At 39.6% G+C, this 22,696-nt stretch overlaps 1 long non-coding RNA gene across 1 annotated transcript in view; it reads right to left on the reverse strand.

Annotated features, from left to right (window-relative positions):
* Window positions 1–22,696, reverse strand: part of LOC103672736 — a 39,416-nt gene that overhangs the window by 15,274 nt on the left and 1,446 nt on the right. The window contains exons 2-3 of the long non-coding RNA XR_571234.2: window positions 13,943–14,060; window positions 13,114–13,242 (exon numbers count right to left, since the gene is read on the reverse strand). This is a non-coding gene — a long non-coding RNA (uncharacterized LOC103672736). The remainder of the gene's footprint in view (window positions 1–13,113; window positions 13,243–13,942; window positions 14,061–22,696) is intronic.

Genomic DNA, 22,696 nt, shown 5'->3' on the forward strand with positions numbered 1-22,696 from the left:
CCTGGTCTCTTCCACATTAGCTTCATTCTCCAGCTGACTTTCCTCATGGAAGCAAAGTGATTGCAACAAGAGGTCTTCTCTTCCAAGGCCCGTTCCAAGTACCAAACCCTCACACTTCACTCAGACTGTTGTAATTCTCACCAATCTATTTATTTTATTTATTTATTTATTAAGATTTTATTTATTTATTTATTTGAGAGCAAGGGAGGGAGAGTGAGCAGGGGAGGGGGCAGAGAGAGAGGGAGAGAATCTCAGGCAGACTCCCCACTGAACATGGAGCCCAATGCAGGGCTTGATCTTCCGACCCTGAGAACATGACCTGAGCCAAAATCAAGAGTCAGACGCTTAACCAAAGCGCCTAGCCACCCAGGCACCCTTAATCCATTTTGAGTTGATGGTATAAGATAGTGGTCCAGTTTCATTCTTTTGCATGTGGCTCTCCAATTTTCCCAACACCATTTAATTGAAGACTGTCCTTTCCCCAGTGTATATTCTTGGCTCCCTTGTCATAAATTAATTGAACATATATGCATGGGTTTGTTTCTGGGCTCTCTATTCTGTTCCATTGATTTATGTGTCTGTTTTTCTGCCACTACTATGCTATAAATAAATAAGTAAGTAAATAAATAAATAAATGAATGAATAAAGTGTGTGTATATGTAACTAAAGCTATATTGGTTACTGTAGCTTTGTAATATACTTTAAAATCAAGGAGTGTGGTGCCTCCAGCTTTGTTCTTCTTTCTCAGTGTTGCTTTGGCTATTCAGTCTTTCATGGTTCCATACAAATTTTAGGACTGTTTATCCTATACTAAGAATGCCATTTGAAGGTAGGAAATTTCAACAGGTTGATTGGCTTAGGCTTGGGTTGTTACCCATCCTGAGCCAATCACTGTGGCAAGAGGAATAAATGGCATTTGTCATGGAGAATGCTTTTCCCCACTCCTGATGTTGCTTTGATTAATTCCAGCTTCTCCAGCCTCTCTCTTCTCCGGGGAAGATGGGACCAACTCATCTGATTGGAATTTTGTAAAGCCTGGATAAGAATGTTCTATGCAGCTCTGCCCTTCCTTTTGGGAGTAGACTTCCTCTCAGAGAACAGGAGTTCCCCTCTGTTACTCTACGCAGCAGGACCTGCCAAAGTCCATAGCGACCTGTGACCAAGTGCCCAAGTCTGTATGATTTGGGTTTGAGTATAGGTAAGGCAACTTGGTTAACAGACCTGAGTTTGCATGCCCTATCCTGGCCTCCAGGACAATAAAACTGCTGTTTGGGAATCTTCATATTTACTCTGTTTTATTTTTCAGTTGTTCAGACCTAGGCAGGGAAAAGAGGACAGTTACTAGGAATCTCCTTGAAGTCTCCAAAGAAACATTGATTGACTGATGGTAAGTGAAGCCTTCTTTTAGAGCAAGAGGTGGGGTCCACACTAACCAAAGCACCTGACTACTCCAAGGAGGAAGAGTGGATTCCGTGAAGAAAAACCTAGGTGCTGTCTGGATGAGAGAAGAACCCAAAAGACGCTGAAAAGGCATTCACGAGATGCTTCTTAATATGGCCTGATTTATAATCGCTCTGTTTGCCTATATCAGTTGCTCAGGAAACATGCTTACAGATTTAATGTCTCCTAGGGTCTCCATGTTTATGTTCCCCATCCCCTTAAATTCATATGTTGAAATCTTAACTTCCAAGGTGATGGTGTTAGGAGGTGGGGCCTTTGGGAGATGATTAAGTCATGAGAACAGAGCCCTAAAAGAGGCCTCAGAGAGTTCCTTGGCCCTTCTGCTACCTGAGGATATAACAAAAAGTCTACAACCCAGAAGGGCCCTTGCCTGAGTATGCCAGCACCCTAATCTCAGATATCCAGCCTCCAGAGCTGTGAGAAATACATTCTATTGTCCATGGCTATTCTCCACACAGCCAGACTGATTCTCCAAACACTTCAGTATTTGCCCCATTTTATGCAAACAGGGGCCTCCAAAACCCTACACCGCTATGAGCTTGCCTTTACTAGCCTCCCCAGCACTTACTCTGCTGTGGCTGACCTGGCCTCTTTGCTGCTCCTCAAACATTCCAGGTAAGCTCCTGCCTCAGGGCCTTTGTACAGACTCTACCTTCTGCCTGGAATGCTATTCTCTCTGATACCCATCTGATGACTCTTCAGTTCCTTCCCTCTAACTCAAATGACAACATCCCAGTGAGGTGTTGCCTGACTACATCAGCCGTGGGAACATCAGGGAGGGTCACTATAGCTGAGTTACTGGTCAGTGGAGAGGTCTACATTTGGTGTCTTTGAGCCTGCCCAAAGCATCAGAGTCTGAAAGATGGGGAGAACTGTTCTGGACAACAGAGTCATGTAGCAAAAAAAGAGCTATATCAGTAAAGCTCAATGCTTCCAACTAAAGCCTGGGCCTCACCTCATTTGCTAGACAGGGCAAAAAACCCCATCCAAGCTGGATTTTAGAAGACCATAACAAGAGGTTGAAATTCTCCAAAATATAACTAATATTTGATTTAGATACATAGATACAGTAACAATTCATACATCCAGGTGTTACAAAGCAATTCACATCTACCCCACTATATTTGAAGGAAAGCTTTTCCCCAGTACTCATGCGAGTATAAATAGACAAAAGGAGCAAATTATTACGTTGTACACTTCAAATATACACAATTTTATTTGCCAATTATACCTCAACAAAGCTGGAAAAAATAAAATAAAAAATTTAAAGGAGCGTGCAGAACAGCACACTTATAATTATGTAAAGTAAATGTAACATTTTCAATTTACTGAAGCCACATCCATGGAGACAGTGATGTTACAATAATCATACATATATCTATAGATTAACACAATGAAATAGCTCAGCTCTCTCAAAAACTTTGCTTCACTCTTTATTATGACAAAAATCATAACTCTCATTAAATCTTCATGTCTCTGACAAAAACCTCAATGATTTTGGAAGTGGTTTTTTGGGGGGGTTTTTTTTTTTTGGACGCCCTTTTAGCCAAGAAAATGTGCAAAAATCCTGTATTCACAAATAGTTTGATATTAACAACCATTTGTTTACATTGTAAATAGGTAGCAAGCTGAACATTTTTGACAACTTAATTGCAGCTTGACAGCTAGGGAGGCAAAGGCAACAGGCTACGGGTTTGGATCAGTAAAACTGACTCACTTACATTGTATGAGCTGTTTGATCTCGGAGTGATCACAAAAGACAAATCCGTGAAGAGACGAATTCATAAAAGAGAATAAAGCTTTGCAAAAAGGAACTGTCTTTGGATCTTCAGAAGTGACTAAAATATTTTAATAGGCTTCTTTTAGTGCCTCTTTCTGCTTGCCTATGAAATATTGACAGGTCTTCCTGACTGGGAAAAATCAAAACTCATTAAACTCACTGTGTCTTACTTGATTGAATAAAGAGAGGTAGAAAGACAGACTCATTATTACGAAAAAGAAACAATAGAAAGTATGGAAATTGGAGTTCCAAACATCAATCTTAATTTGTGCATTCCTGAGCAGTTTCCTAACTTAGGCATCAGCTCCCCACTTCTCTTGTCATGAGCATCCTTTTCTGAGAATTCCCACAGGCATCCAGACTTGCCACCCAATACCTTCCAGTGTGTATGTGCCTCAAAGATTGAACAATCGTCTGCTGTCCTCCTGTTCCATTTCCATATGCTTCGGATTCCTCCCTGTCCCCCTCCCTACCCCCCCATACATGTGCTGACTTTTCTTCTGAGATCACATCCAAATGCCACCTAACCCTCTTTGGAAAGATTCTACAAGTAGAGAAGCTAGCCAAGGGCCCATCAGAAGACAGCCTGCCCCCTTTCTAGTTTTTAGGTTAAGGGCATGTTATGATGAGAGAAAAATGGGTGAGGGAAGATTGACAACTTGTGTGTGAATAAAACAGAAATATTTTTAAAAATCTGACACCATTGAGGGGCACCTGGGTAGCTTAGCTGGTTAAGCGTCTGACTTCCGCTCGGGTAGTGATCTCTGGGTCCTGGGATCCAGCCCCGAGTGGAGCCTACGTTGGTCTCCGTGCTCAGTGGGGTGTCTGTTTGTCCCTCTGTCCCTCCCTCCATTTGTGTGCTCTCTCTCTCTCTAACAAATAAATAAATAAAATATTTTTAAAAATCTGACACTACTGAAAGCCAGATAACACAGTAGGACTCCCACAGGGCAGGAGGTAAATCCTGATGCCTCAGCTCCATACCCTGAGCTTGTGGCTCTTGAGTTCAGCAGCCCTCACTCCTTCGGCCACACATCTGATGACAAAGTCACAACATCTGTTACCATTCTGGCCATCTTCTTGTTTATTGCATAAAGCAGATAATATAAAAATGTTATCTTTTATTTTCAATCCTCCGCAGCTGCTGGAATTTGGTTAAACCTGCCTCAAAGTGGAATATTTGCACAGCATTTTATAGCTTGCAAAGCACTGTGTGTAAGTTATCTATTTAATCTTTACAACCCTCAACTTTACAGCTAAAAGAAACTACAGATCAGAGAAGTTAAACATTGCCCAAGGACACACAGCTCATAGGAAAAGGAGCGAAAGCTAAATCCCAAGTGAGGCTTTATCTTCTAGTTCAGTACTCTTTTCATGCCACGAATTCCACTTCAAAAAGGTGGAAAAGTTTTGAAGTTCTTTTTTTTTTTTAAGGTTTTATTTATTTATTTGACAGAGGGAGAGAGAGCACAAGCAGGAGAAGCATCAGGCAGAAGGAGAAGCAGGGCTCCTAGGCCGAAGGCAGACACTTAACCGACTGACCCACTCAGGCACCTCGGTTTTGAAGCAGGGCTCCTAGGCCGAAGGCAGACACTTAACCGACTGACCCACTCAGGCACCTCGGTTTTGAGGTTCTTGATAAGACTGCAAGTAAGGCTTATTTTTAAATATAACCTATGAAATTGTGCAGCTTTATGAGAGGTCTGAGAAGTATATGATTTTATGTGTATTGCTTAAAAGGAATACAAAGAAAAAAGGTATCATATTTCTTCATTTTAAGTTCAAGGTCTATTAGAGAACAAGGTAGTCTGTAAATTCAGAATCTACTTAATTTTACATAGATCACTTTTATTTTTAAAAGAATACTGTATTCTAATTTCAGAACAATTTATGTGTTGTTTACATAATTTCTTACAGGTTTCTCAATTTCTCAGTAGACTGAAAGAAAAGTACATGCTCTCTGCCCATCAAATATGTTTTTTGAGAAACGTTATTGAGCTGTGGGACTTCATGAGTTCAAAAGCTTGGAAACATTTTGGAAACTTTTCCTATATGTCTGAGTAACAATTTAGGTTTTCATGTATATATACATATATATATGTATATATATATACACACACACACACATATATACACATATATTTACAATTATATAATTAAATCTCTTCCTTTTTAATATTGGTACCTCTTTTTTAAAAAAGATTTTATTTATTTGTCAGAAAGACAGAGAGGGAGAGAGAGCGCACAAACAGGGGGAGCAGTAGGCAGAGGGAGAAGCAGGCTCCCCACTGAGCAAGGAGCCTGATGCAGGACTCAATCCCAGGACCCTGAGATCATGACCCAAGCTGAAGGCCGAGGCTCAACCAACTGAGCCACTCAGGTGTCTCAATATTGGTACCTCTTGATTCGCTTTCCTTTCTTATGGCTTGCTAGACTCTACAGAAAAGCATTAAGTAAAATGATTACAGGGGGCAGCGTTTCTCGTTCCCAGCCTTAATGGGGATATTGTGAATGTTTCCCAACTCAGGAAGATATTTACCATTAGCGTCTGACAAATATTCTTTATCAAGTTTAAAATAATTTCTTTCTGGGGGTGCGCAGGCGGTTCAGTTCTTTAAGTGTCCAACTCTTGATCTCAGCTTGGGTCTTGATCTCAGGGTCAGGAGTTCAAGACCCATGTTGAGCTCCATGCTGGGCATGGAGCCTGCTTAAAATAATAATAATTTCTTTCTGTTTCCAGCATACTAAGAATTTCTATCAGAAACGGAAGTTTGGAATGGAATTTCTGCTAAGGCATGGCCACCTCTAAGACCATACCTGATTCTGCATGCTTCGGGCTATTGAGGAAGAGATTTACCAACTTCAACTTCATAAGGAAAGTTCAGGAAATAAAAGCAATTGAAAAGAAATTGTTTGGTGCTATAAAGCTTTCAAAATGGAGGAAAGTGTTTCTAAAAAACACTAACATTTTGTATATATCTGTGTCTTAGATGTCTCTATGTATCACACTATAGGGGAAATAATAAATTCAAAAATAAAATAAAAATAATTCAGACACTGACCAAGAACTCATTCTTCATGTGTAGTAGTTCTTATGCTACTCAAGAACTAATGCAAGAACAACTTTTCTTTTGGTGTCTTCCAGAACAATCATCCCAAACAGATAACAAGAATTAACATTTTTGTGATTATTTTTATTCTTTGTGATTTTTTTCTTAGTTCTTTACAGTTTGGGGAAGAAATTATACATTTATGAATTAGCATTTCTAAAACTTCATCTCAGTAAACTTTATCTCAATATTTGGGTGACTATATTCTCTGGCATTTTTAAAAATATGTTTTCTTCAAAGATATGTATTTAGACTTTCCACTTCTTACGTTTACTAATATATTTCTCATCTCTTCAGAAAGGCTGTCCACATTGGCTCTATGCATAAATCCATGAGTAGTTTTTTGAGGTTTGCTCTTAGTTAATTCCATGGAAATAGGTTGGCATTACTTAGTAAGTAGCCTTGTGTAAGTTGATTTCAAACACAACACAAACCATTCCAGCATGGTGACAGCAGCTCATCATCACAAGCTAATCACATGGGGAAAAATGCTTCCTAGCCTAAAAACTGCCTTATGCCAGAGCAGTTATTCCTCAACAATATAAGCTCTTGGTGATTAGGGTTATGTAAGGAGAGGATAGATCCATCACTGTTCTTAGAAGAAGGGGAAACAAACACCAACACTGCATGCCCTGGTTGTCCTCTCCAGAAGAAATTCCAGTTTGTCCTTCTTACAATATGCTCTGAACAGGGGTGCCTGGTGGCTCTGGTGGTTAAATATCTGCCTTTGGCTCGGGTTGTGATCTTCAGGTCCTAGGATGTAGCCCCATATCGGGCTTCCAGCTCAGCAGGGAGTCTGCTTCTCTCTCTCTGCCTCTCTCCCTGTTTGTGCTCTGTCTCTCTCTCTCAAATGAATAAATAAAATATAATAATAATAATATGCTCAGAATACAAAACAATACTTCAAATTCAGTCTATTTCTTTCTTCCATCATTATGTTTTCATTAATGAACTGTTTAGTTCCCATAGTCCTTAATATCTTACTAGCATTACTTTTTATTATTCCATTTTATATAGTCTTTATTAGCTTATTAGTTGCATCTCATTTTGTTTCTTCTGTTTTGTTTTGGCTTGGTTTGGTTACTGCATTTGGGTTTAGAGATTGCATCCTTATTACCATAGTCACCCTTCAAAAAATATTATACCAACTGTAGTATAAATACAGTATTATACCACTTATAGTGTAAGGACTTTACCTATTGTATAAGAACCTCACAACAGTATTCTTCAGTGGAAGCTTCCCTTCCAGCTTCTGTGGAAATGTACTTGTAACCCACAAAATCTAATACTTATGGCCCTTTTTAGCTCATTTGTGGACGTACATAGAGGAGGGACAATTAGAGTCATCCAAGGTGCCATTCAAGGCAGAATAAGGCAATGTTCAGGCTTATTTGTCTCATCTCTTATATTGTAAACAAGTGTCCAATTTGTGACCTATTAGTGCCACTTTTTCACATTTTGTACTTGTTGGTGATTTTGCTGTTTAACATGGCCCCCCAAAAGACCTGTATACTGAAAACTATAAAACTGCTGACAGAAATTAAAGACACAAATCAATGGAGAAACATACCATATTAATGGAGTGGAAGACGTAAGATGTCAGTACTGCCCAAAACAATCTACATGTGCAATGTAATCCCTATCAAAATCCTAATGGCATTTTTTGCAGAAATAGAAAATCCATCCTAAAATTCATATAAAATCTCAAGGGACTCCAAATAGCCAAAGAAATATTGAAAAAGAAGAAAATTGGAAGTCTCATACTTCCTGATTTCAAAAATTAACTACAAAGCTATGGTAATCAAAACAGTGGTACTGGCAGAAAGACAGACGTACAGAACAATAGAATAGAACAGATGACCCACAAATAAATGTCAAATGATTTTTCTTTTTTCTTTCTTTTTTTAAAGTTTTTAAAAAAATTTTTAAGTACCCGCTACACCCAACTTGGGGCTCGAACCCCTAACCTGGAGATCAAGAGTCACATGCTCTACTGACTGAGCCAGCCAGGGGCCGCTCAAATGATTTTCAACAAGCGTGCCAAGAGCATTCAATGGGGAAAGGACAGTATCTTCAACTGAATATCCAGTTTGGAAAAATGGATATCCACATACAAAAGAATAGAGTTGGACATTTACCTTACACCATAAACAAACATTAACCCTAAATGGATTAAAGACCTAAATATAAGACTTAAAAATATATAACTCTTAGAAGAAATCATAGGAAAAATCTTTATGACATTGGATTCAGTAATGATTTCTTGGATATGACACCAAAAGCATAAGCAATGAAAGAAAAAAATAGGCAAACAGGAACACAAAAAAAATTTAAAAACTTTAGTCCATCAAAGAACAGAATCAACAAAGTGAAAGGCAGCCCACAGAATGGGAGAAAACCTATGAAAATTGTATATCTCGTAAGGGACACAATTCAGAATATATTCAGAATTCCTACAAGTAAACAATATTCAGAATATATTTAGAATTCCTACAACTGAACAACAAAAAAATCAAATAACCCAATTTAAAAATGAGCAAAGGACTTGAATAGAAATTTCTCCCAAAAGGATGTACAAATAGCCAACATGTATACAGAAAGATGTTCAATATCCCTAATCATTAGACAAATGCAAATCAAAATCACAATGAAACATTACACCATTAAGATAGCTACTACAAAAAAACAAATTGCAGAAAATAACAAGTATTTGCAGGAATATGGAAAGTTGGAATCCTTCCACGCTGTTGGTGGGATTGTAAAAAAAAAAAATGGTACAACCACTATGGAAAACAGTATGGCGGTTCCTCAAAAATTAAAAATAGAACTACCCTATGACCCAGCAATCCTTACTTCTAGATATATATCCACAAGAAATTAAAGCAGGATCTCAAAGAGACATTTGCACACCCATATGCCCAGCAGCACTATTCACAACAGCCAAGAGGTGGAAGCAACCCAAATGCCCATCAGGGGATGAGTTGATGAATAAAATGTGGTTTATACACACGGTGGGATACCACACAAACTTTCACATACTACAAAATGGATGAACCTTGAAAACATCATGCTAAGTGAAATAAGGCAGTGTTCTAAACAAAAGATTCACAGCAGCTGCCCTCTCAGTTTTGAAGGGGAAAAACCACTTTATTGATATTATAAAAATCTAATAGACACAGAAAAGAACGAAAGGGAAATCTGCTCATAGATGAGGGCAATAGTAAGCAGTAAAGGAGCATAAGACAAAATGACATCAAATCACGGACTTACAACATCCAATCTCCTTAGCCGGGGAAGCCCTGTGGAGACAGCCAGTCCCAACTGAAAGGCCTCATCAGAGCGTCCTCCCCTCAGGTGAGGCTTCCCACGACCAACCCCATAAGGGCTGTATTTATAGGGCAAATGACCGGGTCTGAAGTTAAACATTTGTTTGCCTACGTGCAGTCTGGAGCAAGCTGCATTCCTGTGTTATCATGTCTTTACGTCTACAGGGAGTCTGGGCTAGGTGTGCTTGCTTCCCCTCCCGGATTCCATTCTGGGGGACGAGCCCAGCGTGGCGCTGGAGGGGATCCGAGGTAAGATGTACAGCTCTTGGGGTCCAGACCAGAAGGGCCAAATCTGTCCTGGAGGCCAGCTCATGTCAACTGATCAGGCTCCAAGTTCACTAAGGCAGCACAAGTCTCACCAACAACATTCTTTAGGCGGCCGGCGCACATGTAGGTCAGGGTGGTTGGTCATGCAGGACGAATCACAAAGACCCCCATCCACACAATACAGGCAGACACAAAAGAACAAATACTGTATGATTCCACTTCTATGAGGGGTTTAAAGTAGTCAGATTCACTGATATGGAAAGTAGAATGGTATTTACCAGGGGCTTGGGTGAGAGGGAAAAGGGAGTTGTTGTTCAGTGGGTACAGAGTTTCAGTTCTGCAAGATAAAAAGTTCTGGGGCTCTGTTTCACAATGTGAAATAGTATTTTATGCTATTGAACTGTATACCAAAATATGGTCATCATGGTAAATTCACTGATATGTGTTTTTACCATAATTTTTAAAGATACTTTAAAATTTTTATTTATTCATTTATTTGAGAGAGAGAGAGAGAGAGAGGGAGAGAGTAGGTGGAGGGGCAGAGAGAGAGGGACAAGCAGACTCCCTGCTGAACACGGAGTCCAACGCAGGACTCAATCTCATGACCCTGAGATCATGACCTGAACTGAAATCAAGAGTCAGATGCTTATCCAACTGAGCCACCCAGGCGCCTCTAAAGAAGCCACTTCAGAGTATATGTGTGACTAAAACATATAGAAATTCCTAGTTTAGTGACTCTTCAAGTTGTTTCTTTGAGGAGAAGCCAAGTAGAGTGATGGGGGTTTCAGGGGTGAGTAGGGGATTAATCACTGCAGTTACACAGATCATAAAATATACCATGAAAGGAAAGAAGCCAGAGTTTGTTTGTTTGTTTGTTTGGTTGGTTGGTTGGTTGGTTTTGGCTCAATTTGTTCAAGAGATTTATGCAGATAAATCAGATAATTAAAGAATATTTGCTTAAAGATCACTTTGGATTGCAAATGTCAATACAGGCTAAGGGTGGAAATCCTCCCATTATGGGTTGAATTGTGTCCCCCTCAATTTCATATGTTGAAGCCATAAACCCCCATACCTTAAGACAGTAAATTTTATGTTATGTAGTTTTTCAATCAAAATTATAAAAATTATTTTAAAAATAAATAAATTCAAAATAGATTAAAGACCCAAACATAAGAGATGAAACTATAAAATTCTTAAAAGAATATATAAGGGAAAAGCTTGATGACATTGAATTTGGCAATAATTTTTTGCATATGACACCAAAAGCATAGAAACAAAGCAAAATTAAGTTTGACTTCATCAAAACTTAAACTTTTGGGGGTGCCTGGGTGGCTCGGTTTGTTAATCATCTGTCTTTGCCTCAGGTCGTGATCCCAGAGTCCTGGGATCCAGCCCCGTATCAGGCTCTCTACTCAGTGGGGAGCCTGCTTCTCCCTCTTGCTCTGCCTGCCTCTCTGTCTACTTGTGCCCTCTCTCTCTCTCTCTCAAATAAATAAATAAAATGAAAATGTTTTTTAAAAAATTAAAACTTTTGTTCATTGAAGAACAGTATCAACATAGTGAAAAGGCAACTGAAGAAATGGGAGAAAATACATGCAAATCAAATATCTGATAAGATAATGATATCCAGAATATATACAGAACTCTTAAAACCCAACAGTAAAGAGCATCCAACCTGATTAGGAAATAGGCAAAAGATTTGAATAGACATTTCTCCGAAGAAGATATATAAATGCCAATGAGCACATGAAAAGATGCTCAAGGGCGCCTGGATGGCTCAGTCGGCTGGGCATCTGCCTTCAGTTCAAGTCATGATCTCAGGGTCCTGGGATTGAGCACTCGGGGCTCTCTGCTAAGCTGGGAGTCTGCTTCTCACTCTCACTCTCCTTCTCCCTCTCTCTCTCTTTCTCAAATAAATAAATAAAATATTTTTTTAAAAAAAGAAAAGATGCCCCAAATCAGTAATCATTAGGGAAATGTAAATCAAAACCACAGTGAGATACAACTGCATACCCACTAGGATGGCTACTATCAAAAACCAAAACAAATAAGAAAGAAGTAAGTGTCGGTAAGGATATGGAGAAATTGGAATCCTTGTGCATTGCAGGTGAGAATATAAAATGGTGTAGCTGGGGCGCCTGGTTGGCACAGCGGTTAAGCGTCTGCCTTCGGCTCAGGGCGTGATCCTGGCGTTCTGGGATCGAGCCCCACATCAGGCTCCTCTGCTATGAGCCTGCTTCTTCCTCTCCCACTTCCCCTGCTTGTGTTCCCTCTCTCGCTGGCTGTCTCTATCTCTGTCAAATAAATAAATAAAATCTTTAAAAAAAAAATAAAATAATAAAATAAAATGGTGTAGCTGCCGTGGAAGACGGTATGGCAATTCCTTAAAAAAGTTACACATAGAGTTACCACATGATCCAGCCATTCCACTTTTGGTTGTATAGCAAAAGAAGTAAAAGCAGATATGCAAACTGACACTTGTACACCCAGGTTCATAGTAGCATTATTCACAATAGCCATAAAGTAGAAAAAGAAAGAAATTCTGACATAAGCTACAACATAGATTGAACCTTGAAAACATTATGCTAAGTGAAAAATGTCAGTCACAAAGGACATATATTATGTAATTCCATTCATATGAGTACCTGGAATGGTCAAATTATGAGTCAAAAAGTAGAATGATGGCTGCCAGGGCTGAGGTGAGGGGTCCTGGGGAGGTATTGTTTAATGGCTATGGAGTTGCAGCTTGGGAAGATGAAAATGTCCTGGAGATCATTGTAAGATGGTGGTAATGGTTGCACAACAATATGAAAGTATTTAATGTCACTAATATGTACAGTCAATTTAGCTAAAATGGGGGGCACCTGCGTGGCTCAGTTGGTTAAGCATCCGACTTCAGCTCAGGTCATGATCAGGTCCTGGGATCAAACCCAAGTAGAGGTCCCCAGTGAGCAGGGAGTCTGCTTCTTCTTATTTCTCTGTCCCTCCCCCTGCTCATGCTCTGTCTCTTTCGCTCTTAAATAAATAAATAAAATCTTTTTAAAAATAGTTAAAAGGGTAAATTTTACCAGATATATTTTACCACAACAACAACAAAAAAAATGCCCCCAACTATTGCTTAGGGTTCCTAAGTGCAAGAAGATTATAAATTCATATGTTGAAAGCTTACCCTTCAATGTGATGATATTAAGAGGTGAAGTCTTGGGGGGAGGAGTTAAGAGATGGCGGCGGAACAGGGACTCCAAGTTCATCTGGCCCCAGCAATTCAGCGAGACAGTTATCGAGTCATTCTGAACACCTGTGAAATCAATCAAAGATCTGAGAAAAGAAACGCTGCAATTCTACAAATAGCAAAGTGACCACTTTTTGGAAGGTAGAAGGTGCAGAGACTTAAATCAGAGGATACGGCAGCGGGAGGGGAGCTGGTTTAGGGAGGATTACCACCAAGTGTTATAAGCAGCAGAGCACAAAATCAGATCTTTTAGAAGTCCGCAACAGTGGGAGGGATGTCCCTGGCTTAAACGTCCCTTTCTGCTCAGGTGGTGAAGTGGGGTGTGGTCTCAAGATCCCTGGGGTCACAAGAAGAATGGCGTACCTGACTGTGGCAGCGTTCCCAGGCATCGGAGTGGGGAAGCTGGCTGAAGACAGTGAGTCTAGGCACCGGCTTTCTGCTCCGTGTTGCCATAAACGGCGCCATGGTCACATGACCCCTCTCCTGACAGGCGCCCAGCGAGAGGCAGAAGTGGGGTGAGACCCCCATCCCTCCACTGAGAGGAAAGACGCAGGTGCTGCAGGAGTCTCTAAAATGTGGAGACTTGAAACTCAGTCACATGCCTGAGATAAAAGTACTCAGTTACAGGCTGGGTGAACAGAGTTGGGACAGAAATCAGGGAGACAAAAGTGATTGACTGCTTTTCTGTGAGGGCTCACTGAAGGAGGGGCCCGAACTTTCAGCTCTGGGGCTAGAGAGCTGGGTGCAGCCATCTTCATCCCCTCACCTGTCGGGGCCGAAAGCCTTCAGGGAGCAAAACAGCATCTCACGGTGCAATCCGGAGCTGCTTACACCGAGCCTGGTGCCCTGGCAAAGGCGATGCAGTTCCATCTGGGCAAAGACACCTGAGAATCAGCACAAGGAACAGCTGGCTAGCACATTATATAATGTTCATTTATTTTATTTTACTTTATTTTATTCTTTAGTCTTTCAGTTTTATTTTTTCAGCTATTTTCTTATTTTTTCAATTTTTTAAATTCTTTTTTAATTTTTATTTTTATATATACATTATATATGTATCTTTTATTTTTGGTTTCCTTTCATTGTATTGTTTTTTATTTTATTTTTGTATATATATAAGTTTTTCTTTCTTTCCTATTTTGGGATCTAGTTTCTTTTAACAAGTAGACCAAAATATACCCAAGATCTAGTTTTCTGTTTTGTTCTGTTTTGTTTCTTGTTTGATTTTTTATTTTGTCTTGTTATTGTTTTCTTCTAGTTTGTTTTGTTTTGTTTTCCATTGTTGTTGGTATTATTGTCTTTTATCTCTCTTTCTTCTATTCTTTTCTGGACATAATGACAAGATGGAGAAATTCACCCCAAAAGAAAGAACAGGAGGTAGTACTCACTGCCAGGAATTTAATCAATATGGATATAAGTAAGGTATCTGAACTAGAATTCAAAACGATTATTATAAAGATACTAGCTGGGCTTGAAAAAAGCATAGAAGTCATTACAGAATCCCTTACTGTAGAAACAAAAGAACTAAAATCTAATCAGGTCAAAATTAAAAATGCTATTATTAAGATGCAGTGACAAATGAAGATAAACAAGGCAGAAGAGAGAGTCAGTGATATAGAAGACAAAATGATGGAAAATAAGGAAGCTGAAAAGAAGACAGAAAGACAGCTACTGGATCACAAAGGGAGACTTTTAAAACTCAGTGATTCCATAAAGTGAAATAATATCTGAATAATAGGGGTACCAGAAGATGAAGGGAGGGCAGAAGGTTTATTTGAACAAATTATAGCTGAGAACTTCACTAATCTGGGGACGGAAACAGGCATTCAAGTCCAGGAGACACAGAGAAACCCCCTCAAAAATCAATAAAAATAAATAAAAATATAAATATAAATAAGTAAAAATAGGTCAATAGTGAAGTATGCAGATTTCAGAGATAAAGAGAAAATCCTGAAAGCAGCTTAGGACAAGAGTTCTTTAACCTACAAGGATAGAAACATAGGGCTGGCAGCATAACTGTTCACGCAGACCAGGCAGACCAGAAAGGACAACCATGATACATTCAAGATGCTAAATGGGAAAAATATGCAGCCAAGAATACTTTATCCAGCAAGGCTGTCATTCAGAATGGAAGGAGAGATAAAGAGCTTCCAGGACAAACAAAAACTAAAGGGATGTGTGAACACTAAACCAGCCCTGCAAGAAATATTAAAGGGGATCCTTTGAGCAAAGAGACAGCCCAAAAGTAATAAAGACCAGAAAGGAACAGAGACAATCTACAGAAACTGCAGCTTTACAGGTAATACGATGGCACTAAATTAGTAACTTTCAATAATTACTCTGAATGCAAATGGACTAAATGCTTCAATCAAAAGACATAGGGTAATAGATTGGATTTAAAAAAAAAAAAAAAAGGATGCCTGGGTGGCTCAGTCAGTTAAGCATCTGCCTTTGGCTCAGGTCATGATCCTGGGGTCCTGGGAACGAGTTCGAGTCAGGCTTCCTGCTCAGTAGGGAGCCTGCTTCTCCTACTCCCTCTGCCTGCCACTCCCTCTGCTTGTGCTCTCTCTGTCTCTCTCTCTGACAAATAAATAAATAAAATCTTTTTAAAAAATAAGTCTTTTGTAGAGAGATGCAGGGCTGGATCCCAGGCAGGACCCTAGGATCATGACTTGAGCCAAAGTCAGACGCTTAACTGATTGAACAACCCATGCACCTCAAGAGACTCATTTTAGACCCAAAGACACCTCCAGATCGAAAGTGAGGGGATGGAGAACTATTTATCATGCTAATGGACATCAAAAGAAAGCTGGAGTAGCCATCCTTATATCAGACAAACTAGATTTTAAGCCAAGGATTGTAATAGGAGATGAGGAAGGACACTATATCATAATAAAATGGTCTATCCACCAAGATCTAACAATTGTAAGTATTTATGCCCCTAACTTGGGAACAGCCAAATATATGAACCAATTAATAACAAAATTAAAGAAACACATTGATAATAATACAATAATAGTAGGGGACTTTAACACCCTACTCACAGCAATGGACAGATCATCTAAGCAGAAGACCAACAAGGAAACAAAGGCTTTGAATGACACACTGGGCCAGATGGACTTAACAGATAAATTCAGAGAATTTCATCCTAAAGCAACAGAATACACGTTCTTCTCAAGTGCACAGGGAACATAATCCAGAACAGATCACATCCTGGGTCACGAATCAGATCTCAACCAGTACCAAAAGATTGAGATCATTCCCTGCATATTTTCAGACCACAATGCTTTGAAACTGGAATTCAATTACAAGAGGAAATTTGGAAAGAACTCAAATACATGGAGGCTTAACCAGCTGAGCCATACAGGTGCCCTCTACCAAACAAATAAAGAATTAATTCCTATTCTTCTGAAACAGTTTCAAAAAATAGAAATGAAAGGAAAACTTCCAAACTCATTCTATGAGGCCAACATTACCTCGATCCCAAAATGAGACAAAGACCCCACCAAAAAGAAGAATTACAGACCAATATCCCTGATGAACATGGATGCCAAAATTCTTACAAAGATCCTAGTCAATAGGATCCAACAGTACATTAAAAGAATTATTCACCACGACCAAGTGGGATTTATTCCTGGGATGCAAGAGTGGTTCAGCATCCATAAATTAATCAATGTGATACACCATATTAATAAAAGAAAGGACAAGAACCATATGATCTTCTCAATGGGTGGAGAAAAAACATTCGACAAAATACAGCATCCTTTCTTGATAAAAACTCTCCACAGTGTAGGGATAGAAGGAATTACCTCAATATCATAAAAGCCATATATGAAAACCACACAGTGAATATCAACCTCAACGGGGAAAAGCTCTCAGCTCAGGAACACAGCAGGGATGCCCACCCTCACCATTGTTGTTCAACTGGAATTCCTAGCCTCAACAATCAGACAACAAAAAGAAATAAAAGGCATCCAAATTGGCAAAGAAGAAGTCAAACTTTCACTGTTCACAGATGACATGATACTTTATGTAGAAAACCCAAAAGACTCCATCCAAAAATTGTTAGAACTGATAAAGGAATTCAGCAAAGTTGCAGGATATAAAATCAATGCACAGAAGTCAGTTGCACTTCTACACACTAACAATGAAGAAGAAGAAAGAGAAATGAAGGAATCAATCCATTTACAACTGCTCCAAAAACCATAAAATACCTAGAAATAAACCTAACCAAAGGGGCAAAGGATCTGTACTCAGAAAACTATAGAATACTCATGAAAAAAACTGAGGAAGACACAAAGAAATGGACAAACATTTCATGCTCATGGATTGGAAGAACAAATATTATTAAAACGTCTATGCTACCTAGAGCAATCTACACATTCAATGTGATCCCTATCAAAATACCATCACCTTTTTTCACAGAACTGGAACAAATAATCCTAAAATTTGTATGGAACCAGAAAAGACCCCCAATAGTCAGAGGAATGTTGAAAAAGAAAACCAAAGCTGGTGTCATCACAATTGCAGACTTCAAGCTCTATTACAAAGCTGTAATCACCAAGACAGTATGGTACTGGCACAACAACAGACACATAGATCAGTGGAACAGAATGGAGAACCCAGAAATGGACCCTCAACTCTATGGTCAACTAATCTTCGACAAACCAGGAAAGAATATCCAATGGAAAAAAGACAGTCTCTTCAACAAATGGTGTTGGAAAAACTGGACAGCTACATGCAGAAGAATGAAACTGGACCATTTCCTTACACCATACACAAAAATAGACACAAAATGGATGAAAGACCTAAAGGTAAGACAGGAATTCATCAAAATCCTAAAAGACAACACAGGCAGCAACCTCTTCAACCTCAACCACAGCAACTTCTTGCTAGACAAGTCTCCAAAGGCAAGGGAAACAAAGACAAAAATAAACTATTAGGACTTCATCAAGATAAAAAGCTTTGTCACAGCAAAGGAAACAGTCAACAAAACCAAAAGACAACAGACAGAATGGGAGAAGGTATTTGTAAATGACATATCAGATAAAGGTCTAGTATTCAAAATCTATAAAGAACTTACCAAACTCAACACCCAAAGAACAAATAATCCAGTCAACAAATGAGACATTGAAAGGACATTTCTCCAAAGAAGACATTGAAATGGCCAACAGACACATGAAAAAAACGCTCAACATCACTTGGCATCAGGGAAATACAAATCAAACCCCCAAGAGATACCACCTCACCCCAGTCAGAATGGCTAAAATTAACAGGTCAGGAAATGGCAGATGCTGGTGAGGACATGGAGAAAAGGGAACCCTCCTACACTGTTGGTGGGAATGCAAACTGGTGCAGCCACTCTGGAAAACGGTATGGAGGTTCCTCAAAAAGCTAAAAATAGAGCTACCCTAGGACCCAGCAATAGCACTTCTAGGTATTTATCCAAAGGATACAAACATAGTGATTCAAAGGGGCACGTGCACCCCAATGTTTATAGCAGCAGCATCCACAATAGCCAAACTCTAAAAAGAGCCCAGATGTCCATCAACAGATGAATGACTAAAGAAGATGTGGCATATATATACAATAGAATATTACTCAGCCATCAGAAAGGATGAATACTTACCATTACATTGACATGGATGAAACTGGAGGGTATTATCCTGAGCAAAAGAAGTCAACCAGAGAAAGACAATTATCATATGATCTCACTGATATGTGGAATTTAAGAAACAAAACAGAGGATTATAGGGGAAGAGAGGAAAAAATAAAACAAGATGAAACCAGAGAGGGAGACAAACCATAAGAGATGCTTAATCATAGGAAACAAACTGAGGGTTGCTGGCGGGGGTGAGGCGATGGACTAACTGGGTGATGGACATTAAGGAGGGAATGTGATGTAATGAGCACTGGGTATTATATAAGACTGATGAATCACAGACCTCTACCTCTGAAACCAATAATACATGATATGTTAACTAATTGAAAAAGAACAGAACATAACTACATGAATAACTAGAATCAACTATATGTTTTAAACTCCATAATACATTATATTGCTTTAAAAAGTCAATTCTCTCTCTTTTTTTTAAGATTTTATTTGTTTATTTGAGAGAGAGAGTGAGGGAGAGCACAGAGGAAGGAAGAGTGAGAGGGAGATGCAGACTCCCCGCTGAGCAAAGAGCCCAACGTGGGACTCAACCCCAGGACCCAGAGATCATGACCCTCATGAGCCAAAGGCTGACACTTAACCAACTGAGCCACCCAGGTGCCCAATGGTCAATTCTCATTTTAAGGAAATTTTCTAAAACGTATTCTATATTTCCCTCACATAGTTACTATGTCCGGTGTTCTTCACTCCTATGGATATACGTAGATTTCTCTCTGATATCATTTTCCTTCTGACTGACTTTCTTTAACATTTCTTGTAGTGATGATGTGCTGATGCTGAAGTCTTTCTTCACTGTATGTATGAAGAAGTCTTCATTCAACATTTGTTTCTGAAAGGTATTTTTGCTGAGTTTAGAATTCTGGTTGACTGATTCTTTCGGTAGTTTAAAGACAGAAGGCACTGCTGTCTTTGGCTTGCATCCTTCCTGATGACATACTGACTGTCATCCTTATCTTTGTTCCTTTGTATATAACGTCTTCTTTTCTCTAGCTGCTCTTAAGATTTTCTGTTTATCATTATGATTATGATGTGCCTTGGGGTAGTTTTCCTCATGTTTCTCCTGCTTGGAGTTTGTTGAACTTCTTGGATCGGTATAGTTTTCAACAAATTTGGAAAGGTTTTGCCCATGGTTTCTCTAAATGTTTTTTCTGCCCCTTTGTCTTTTTCTTTCAATTCCTTCTGGAACTCCAATAACATGTATAGGCCACTTGATATTATACCTGGTCTTTTATTTTCAGTTTTTTATCTCACCATAGTTTGCTGTGGACAGTCTCGATGGCTGTCCTTAAGGTCACTAATCTTTTATTTACAGTGTCTTGTGGTCGTTAATCACATCTGCTGTGGTTTTCACCTCAGGCATTGTATTTCCCAATTCCACAATTTTGATTCAGCTCTTTTTAAAATAATTTCCAGATCTCTCATTACCATGCTCATACTTTCCTCTACCTTCTTGAATATAGCTGACCATTGAACAATGCAGGGGTTGGGGACCTGACCCCCCACACACACACTGTTGAAAATCTATATATACCTTTTGACTCCCCAAAACTTAACTACTGAAAGCCTGCTGTTGACTAGAAGCCGTACGGAGAACATAAACAGTGAATTAACTCATATTTGGTATGTTATATGTATTATATACTACATTCTTACAATAAAATAAGTTAGAGAAAAGAAAATGTTATTAAGAAAATCATAAGGAAAAGAAAATACATTTACTGTACTGTGTTTATCAAAATAAACCCAGCTATAAGTTGACCTGTGCAGTTCAAATCCACATTGTTTGAGGGTCAACTGTATATGGAGGGGATTTTTAAATGTAATGATTGTTTTAATGTCTTTGTCTACTAATTTTACCAAATGTGTCATTTCTTGTCTATTTCTATTGACTGATTTTTCTTCTCGTTGTCATAATTTGCAGCTTCTTTTCATGCCTGGTATGTTTTGATTGCATGAATTTTACCTTCTAGGGTGCTAGGGTTTTTTAAAATTCCTTTAAATAATTTTGAGCTTCACTCTGGGATGCAGTTAGTTTACTTGGAAACAGTTTGATCCTTTTGAGACTTGCTTGTAGGCTTTGTCAGGTGGGACGTGAGCAACCTTTTTAGTCCAGTGCTAATTTTGCCCTACTACTGAGGCAATACCTTTCTGAGTACTCCATTTGCATGAAAAGACCCCTGTCTGTTAGGAGGTCTTTCATTCTGGCCAGAGGGAACACAGCATTACCAGGCACGTGTGAGGTGCTGAATCATTCAGCCTGCTGCTGCTGCTTCTGCTGCTGCTGCTGCTGCTGCTGCTGCTGCTGCTGCTGCTGCTGCTGCTGCTGCTGCTGCTGCTGCTGCTGCTGCTGCTGCTGCTGCTGCTTCTTCTTTAAGATTTTATTTATTTACTTGAGAGAGAGAGCTTGAGAGCAAGAGCTGGGCGGAGACAGAGGGAGAGGGAGAAATAGGCTCCCCTCTGAGCAGGGAGCCAGATGTGGGGCTCCATCCCAGGAACATGGGATCATGACCTGCACGGAGGGCAGCCAACAAACCCACTGAGCCCCTGTTCAGCCTGCTTCTTTGTGGTATTCTTTCTCTGGCTTCAGGTAGATTCTTTATGTGCAAGTACTGATGAATACTCAGCTGAAAACCTGAGGGGAAATTTCTACAGATTTCTAGAGCTTTCTTTCTGAGCAATTTGCTACTGCATGGGTACTGTGTCTTATGAATTCTGGCCACCTTGGTGGCTTCTGAATTCTGCTTCTGCATTCTGTCTCTTCAGAATTCAGGGAAACTGCCGGACTTTGTTCAGGTTACCCTCCTGAGCGCCCGAAACTTTCTCCAGGCAGGAAGTGGGTCAGTCAGACAACTCCCCTCATTGTCTCCCTGTCTGCTGGTTCTTTCTCATCTCCGTGACTTTTTCCTATACTTGTAAGTCTTAGATTTTTGAGTCTCCAGTGCTCAGTCCTTAGGCTTCTTCCCTTTTTACTCTCTACTCACTCTCTTATGAGTTCACCTTGTCATGGCTTTAATATCATCATTATATTCATGACATCTCTATTCAGTTCTCCAGTCTGGATCTTACTTCAGAACTTCAGATTTTTTCCGCAATTGCCTTCATGATATCCTGATATCACTTTGATGTCCAGCTGGCATCTCAAACTTAACATCTCCTAAAATTTGTTCCTCCTACATTCTTAATGGCAACTTTTTCTCTTCTAAATGCATGAGGTAAACACCTTGGTGTCCTGCTTGACCCTTCTCTTTCTCTTACTCCTCAGATTCAGTCCTTCAGAAAATCCTGGCCACTCTACCAAATCAAACCCAAGAATTCGGCACTTCTCCCCACTCCCATTACCTCCACCCCAGTCCACGCCACCATCACCTCTTACACAACTTAACGTCCCTACTTCTTTTAATACCACAGCCAAATATCCCTGATTAGTCATAAGGTGTAGCATTTCACTCCTCTGCCTAAAATCCTCCAAAAGCTTCCCAGTTAACTAAAACTAAAAGCCCACGCCCTTACTATGACCTATAGGATCCATCATCACTCTGGCCTCCGTCCACCACCCACAGACACATACTTTCTGCACTCACTCTGCCTCTTCACTGTTTCTCAGCCATCTCAGCCTTGTTTCCACCCACACCTTTGCACCTGTTGCTACGTCTGTTGGGAATTCTCTTGCTCCAGCAAGCCATATGGTCATTTTCTCCACACTTCCTTCAGGTCTTTATTCCAAAGTTACTTTTCCAGTTAGGCTTTCTCTAATTTATCTAGATATGTATATATCTTCATACATATTTCCCTATTTAATCCTCAACACTCAGGTGCCTGGGTGGCTCAATCGGTTAAGATCCCAGG

This window comes from Ursus maritimus, unplaced genomic scaffold (genome assembly GCF_017311325.1).
Source record: "Ursus maritimus isolate PB19 unplaced genomic scaffold, ASM1731132v1 scaffold_8, whole genome shotgun sequence".
NCBI classification, from domain to species: Eukaryota; Metazoa; Chordata; class Mammalia; order Carnivora; family Ursidae; genus Ursus; species Ursus maritimus.